A 5,929-nucleotide genomic window follows, 5' to 3' on the forward strand; every position below is an offset into this window, starting at 1 on the left:
AGTAGTGGAATTATTGTTATCTTACATTTGTGAGCGTATGTCTCTTCAACAGTCATTGGCATGCTTGAAAATATTTTGATTTTCTTTATCTCAGAAGAAAAAACTAACTGAATTGTAGAAAAATGTAACTACAACAACAACAGCAAGCGGCACTCATACAAATGCAAATAAAATAGTTGAAAATAGAACTTTTTTTGCATTACCTCAAACTTAATTGATTGGGATTTTATGTGACAGACCAACAGAAAGTGCTGTATACTTGTGAACTTCTAAAAGGTATGAAAAGTGTGTGCTACTACTCAGCTGCAACCTACCCCAAAAGTCAATACCTCTTGGAACCAACTTTTTGCTCCAATTCAAGAATGCAAGTCGCATGCATCTCTAATCAGCTTTGCAGAAACTGAACATTTTTACCTCTTCTTCCTTTGTAAAATACTTCACATTAAGCTGGAGGGAGATTGTAAACATTTGTTTGTTGGTCTTGCTGTAGATGTTAAATTGGTCTGACATAACCATTTTAAACATGAACATGTTTTGATTTGAACTATTTGAAGTGAACCTTTGCTTTTACTTCGGCTGAGATGAATTGACAGACAGACCAAATGCAGTTGGTTCCACTGAGTTTTATTTCTGGGTATAACATTAAAAGGACACTAGAAACATTTGCCCACCACACTTTCAAGCTTGTTCTGGGGGGAGGAGGGAATTGTGAATGTTCATTTTTCAAAATCATGTGTCATGTCATGTAAATTGGCCTGTTACACTAAATGTATATAAAATCACCGAGGCTTGTGGTGGTGACGTCCCAAAATGTTTAAAGACTGTGAAAATCTTTTAAATACCATGTCATTTTGAAAAGGGTCCAAATGTTTGATTTTCAGTGAGAGCACTGGGTTGCCAGTGGGTAACATATGCAATATATACATATATAAAATAAAATATAATATTAAAGAAAGCAGTCATAATATAAACATCCACGTCTTCTCAGATAATTAACTCGATTTAATCTGAGGGAAAAACTGACAGGAACGTGTCAGGACGTCAACAGAACAAAAGCAGTAATACCTTGCCGTCTTCTCCGTTGTTTACGTAGTTTGAGTGGCAGCTTCAAAAGAACTGTTTTGATTGGTTCATAGATTTGTCCGTCAACAGGATTAGCCTTCCCATTGGTCAAACGGAAGGATTCCAGACTCACGTGCTGTTAGCTTGCTTTGAAGGCGGTGCCAGGTTGCTAGCTGCCCGGCAGACGGAGAGAATTGTTGACATTTGTTGGAAATACAAAGTTGAAAAAAATATTCGTCGACCATGGGAACTCGAGATGATGAATACGACTATTTGTTTAAAGGTAACTGGTTGTTGGGGAGTGGGTGAAAGGCGGCGAACAGACCGTGTTTACTGTGACTCCATGATGTTAGCAAACTGTGAGGAAGTCAGCTGTAGAGATGCTAAGTTAGCCTGAACTATAAGTGACATCAGAAAATACAACTAAGTAATTCGGTTTCTAGCATTTTCTGACAGAAATCGCATAGTCTTTGCCTCGACATTGTCTTCAAAGTGCTTGGCTGTAGAGTGAGCTATCGTCTCTGTAAAGGAAGTCCCGTGATGTCCTATGTTTGGTCGTAATTTATTTTATGCAAAGCTGTTTGCTAACACATTAGCTGCTTCTCATCTTAAAAACAATTCTTTGAAACGCTTCGATTTTCGACACTGCTCATTCTGTTCAACATGCTGTTGCTCAGTGAAGTTTTTACGCCTTTAATAAGCCTTACTAGCATGATTAAAGTATGTATTTAAGGCGTTATCTTATCAGCTTTGATATGTACAGTTAGAACTAGATATTGACACACATTGTATCAAAACAAACACTACCTTTTTATCTTTGACATGAAACAGATTAAACAGTTCCCGTTCTAGGTCAGATAGGTCTATTTTCAGATACTTGAGAAATGAGAGAGAATTTTATTACTTTCTTCAAAATCAAGTTTTTATTCACTCATTTGTCCACAATGCAGATGTAGAAGAAAACATAAGAATCTATTCATCTCACTGTTCAGGAAGGAGATGATTCTGTGTTCTCTGTTTGGTGTGAAATTTATGGATCAAACCCATAAATTTGGGTTAAAAGATCTATTAAAGATCCATTCTCTCTCCTGCTGAAACTGGAAAGAGGATTGAATCCAGAATGATTCCAACACCAATTGCCATTCAGCAGAGAAGCCATTATTGCTAAAGCAACATGAGAAGAAACCAGATTGCTGTTTGCTAATGCTGTCAGGGACAAAATCTTTAATTTCCAAACATATGTCCTGTTTTCTTATGAAACTGAAACGAAAGAGATGAGCAGGGGCACTTTTTATATGTCCAGTCACAATCAAAGCTGTCATCTCAAACCTCAAAAATATTGAGAGATTGTTACAGAAACCTGACTGATTCATCTTTTCTTACGGTACTATGAGAAGTCCTGACACATCCTTCATTTTTTTTAAATTCATGTCTTCCAAGAAGCCAAACTTTGTCATTTTGATATAACTAATGAGTCATTTGTGTGTGTGTTTTGTTTTTTTTTAAACACAGAAATGGTTCAAAAATCACAATGGGAAAAAAATTGCTAAGTCTGTTTCTACTCTCATGTGCATTGAGACAGGTAGTGACACAATGCAGATTTTGCTCATTATGGCTGTAATGCATTATGAAAGTGTGCTGCACGTTCTTCGACAGAGGATGTACTTTGTAAACCAAGCATCAAGGAAGGAATTACAATATTATTCCTACAATTTTGGCATATTTTTCCAGTAGTTGATGTGTTGCTCTCAGATTAGAGGCAGTAAAGAAAAATTAGCTGATTTTGATCGCTTTGTGCACTGATTGGTGCATTTAAGCACACATCATGCAAGCTTTACAGTTTCTGAGTGTGGAGCTAAATTCAACTATGTTACATGCTGTGATAAATGCACATCCATGAGATGAGCACGAGGCTGTCATCACACTTTTACAAGAAAACCCATTAAATCTGCCAATGTGATATGGGTGGAGTTGAATTTAACCAGTGTTTGCCACCAGCCCTCCACAACATAACAACATGGCTTTTTAATATGTGTACCTGGTTTGTTTAGTGGTTCTAATCGGAGATTCGGGCGTGGGGAAGAGTAACCTGCTGTCCCGTTTCACCCGGAATGAGTTCAACCTGGAGAGCAAGAGCACCATCGGGGTGGAGTTCGCCACCCGCAGCATCCAGGTGGACGGAAAGACGATAAAGGCTCAGATCTGGGACACAGCGGGACAGGAGCGCTACAGAGCAATCACCTCAGCGTGAGTGTTGCCTCGGTTACAATAATCACAGCGCTTGGCTTGACAAACCCCCTCAGACCCTCCAAAGATAGAAGCTGACTCTGCCCCCTCGCCAGGTACTACCGGGGTGCGGTCGGAGCGCTGCTGGTCTACGACATCGCCAAGCACCTGACGTACGAGAACGTGGAGCGCTGGCTGAAGGAGCTGAGGGACCACGCCGACAACAACATCGTCATCATGCTGGTGGGGAACAAGAGCGACCTGCGCCACCTCAGGGCCGTGCCCACCGACGAGGCTCGGGCCTTTTCGGGTTAGTTGTTTAATAAGTAGCTTTGTTATTACAGGCTCAGCTGTGTTTAGATGCTAAAGTGCCATAATGAGCATTGTTTATTGACTGGGAGGACAGAATTGTTTCAAACTTTATTACTTGTCTGAACTCCATCCATTCCTGTTTAAACCACCGAGTTCATGACTGTAAACATACTTTAAAAATGTATTTTCATCTCTTTGTGTTTTGTTTCATATCTAGAGAAGAACACTCTGTCATTTATTGAAACGTCAGCCCTGGACTCCACTAATGTAGAAGAAGCATTCAAGAATATTCTCACAGGTAGGAGAAGGGATTCACCAATGATTCAGTTTGATACAAACCATTTCCACTCTGTCACATCCTTGTTGTTTTCTTTATTTTCCCCACAGAAATCTACCGGATTGTATCTCAGAGGCAAATATCAGACAGATCTGCGCACGACGATTCTCCAGGCAACAACGTCGTGGACATCAGTGTCCCTCCAACCATGGATGGGCAGAGGGGAACACAAACTGCTGTCAAAGCCTGTGACCCCTCATGTGTTCTCTGTCGACCTCTTCTGTTTTCCTTCCTGATTCATTTCAACTTTCATGCTGCTCTCAGTACGTTCTCATGTTTTCAAAAAAGCTGGGATGTCAAACCTTTAATTTGACTTTCATTTTGTGCTGTTTTTTTGTTTTTTTCTCTCCTTTTGGTCTTCCGTTGATTTCTAAGGAAAACATCTTAAACATTTTTCTCCTTGGTGTGGCCTGGTGAAAGGCGCTTTAAGCAGGCGGAGCCTGTCGTAAACTACAATCTGTTTGTAATTCATGAGACGACGATCCTATTGACCCGCTCCCGTCGAGGGACTGGTGAGGGATCAGCAGGTCTCTTCCTAGTCTGCATAAAGACTCATGACACAGTTTTCCACAGTGGAAACTCTTCATCTCTTTTGTGGTTGACCTGATTCTGCCCTGTCCTGCTGTAGAGGAGGAGCCAAGGAGAAAGAAGGTCTGAAATTTCTGCTTGCTACTTTGAGTCCCTTTTGCCCATCCTGGTATGAAATCGGCAAGAGCCACTGGTGACACTGGCTGTGACTGACTGATTTAATGTGGGCAGGTGTGAAACAAATGCTGTGATTTAATTGTATGTGTGTGTCTTTCTGGATGTGTGTTGATCATAGAGCACAAAGATACCAAAGGAAACTATTGCAGTCCTCATGCATTTTCCAGGCTAACTGCAAAAAAAAAAAAAACAAAAAAACAATGGGTAATGCTCCATAGATGAGCTATTTTGTTGCCTGCTTGATATGTGAAATCAGATGATATGATTCCTGTTCTTTTATTTTAATGTGGCTGAGATCAAACTTTGATGTTTTTGCACTAATGTCCAGCAACTTCACAGAAACACGTCCAATCATCATTTCTAAACACTTAGACAAAAACACTTTTTTGCCTAAAAAACGTGTTTTTGCTGTCAGTTGAATGTGTTAAATATTAAACTGGATTGTGTTTAAAATCAGTTTTAATCTGATGACATTTCAGCTAAAAGAAATTCAAGCTTTTAACTTTTTACACTTGTCTGAGAAAAAAAAAAGGACCTGAAAATACAAAATCTTAATTTCAGTAAATGGATCAAATGTTTTTGTTGTTTTCCCCCCCATGTTTTGGGGACTGGGGGGGGGGGATTCTGTACAATTGATCCAATGTGATCTAACATTTCCACAAAATAAATGCCTGCCAAGTGAGCAGTTATCTTTGACATTGCCCATGAGATGCTGAAATAAAAATCAAGTGTGTGAAGCCGTTGCCTGAATGGTAAGCAGTTTTCATGGGGTGCTGTGGCCAGTTTATTGTCAGCGGTCTGAAGGTTTCAGAGGTTTGCTTGAGAACACACCAGACGGGTCAGGGATGAAGTTGTGAAGTTTAGAGCTGGGTCAGATGATAAAAAGCCAGCTCTTGTGATAGCTTCCCACGTGTAAGGGGGCAACACAAAATGTGGGAAAAGGCACAAAATTTGACTGCCTGTCCGACACTTTACATCAAACTGAGCACCCTATATCCACATAGTGACTTTCATCAGCAGAACAACCCTAAACATGAGCCAAAGTCTGGACCTAAAATTTATTCAAGAATCAATGAATAACATATCGACTCCTACCCCTCAGATCCCATGGAGTTTAATCTTTATTCTTAGAGATGAGGTAACATTTTGTACTATTTTCCCTCTACTTCAAAGTCTGACAAAACCCTGCAAAAAAAAAAAAACAAATGTATTAAACTATGAGAATCGCATAAAGAGACGTCCTTTGTCCTGATGGCTCTGAATGTTTACATGGGTAAACAAACAGTT

The 5,929-nt window shown here is 39.8% G+C and overlaps 1 pseudogene; it reads left to right on the forward strand.

Annotated features, from left to right (window-relative positions):
* Positions 1 to 1,208: 1,208 nt before the first annotated feature.
* LOC129377645 (ras-related protein Rab-11B-like) lies at positions 1,209 to 5,379 on the forward strand (annotated as a pseudogene).
* The last annotated feature ends 550 nt before the right edge of the window (positions 5,380 to 5,929 follow it).

This window comes from Poeciliopsis prolifica, unplaced genomic scaffold (assembly GCF_027474105.1).
Source record: "Poeciliopsis prolifica strain line A6 unplaced genomic scaffold, Auburn_PproV2 SCAFFOLD002, whole genome shotgun sequence".
In the NCBI taxonomy this organism is placed as follows: Eukaryota; Metazoa; Chordata; class Actinopteri; order Cyprinodontiformes; family Poeciliidae; genus Poeciliopsis; species Poeciliopsis prolifica.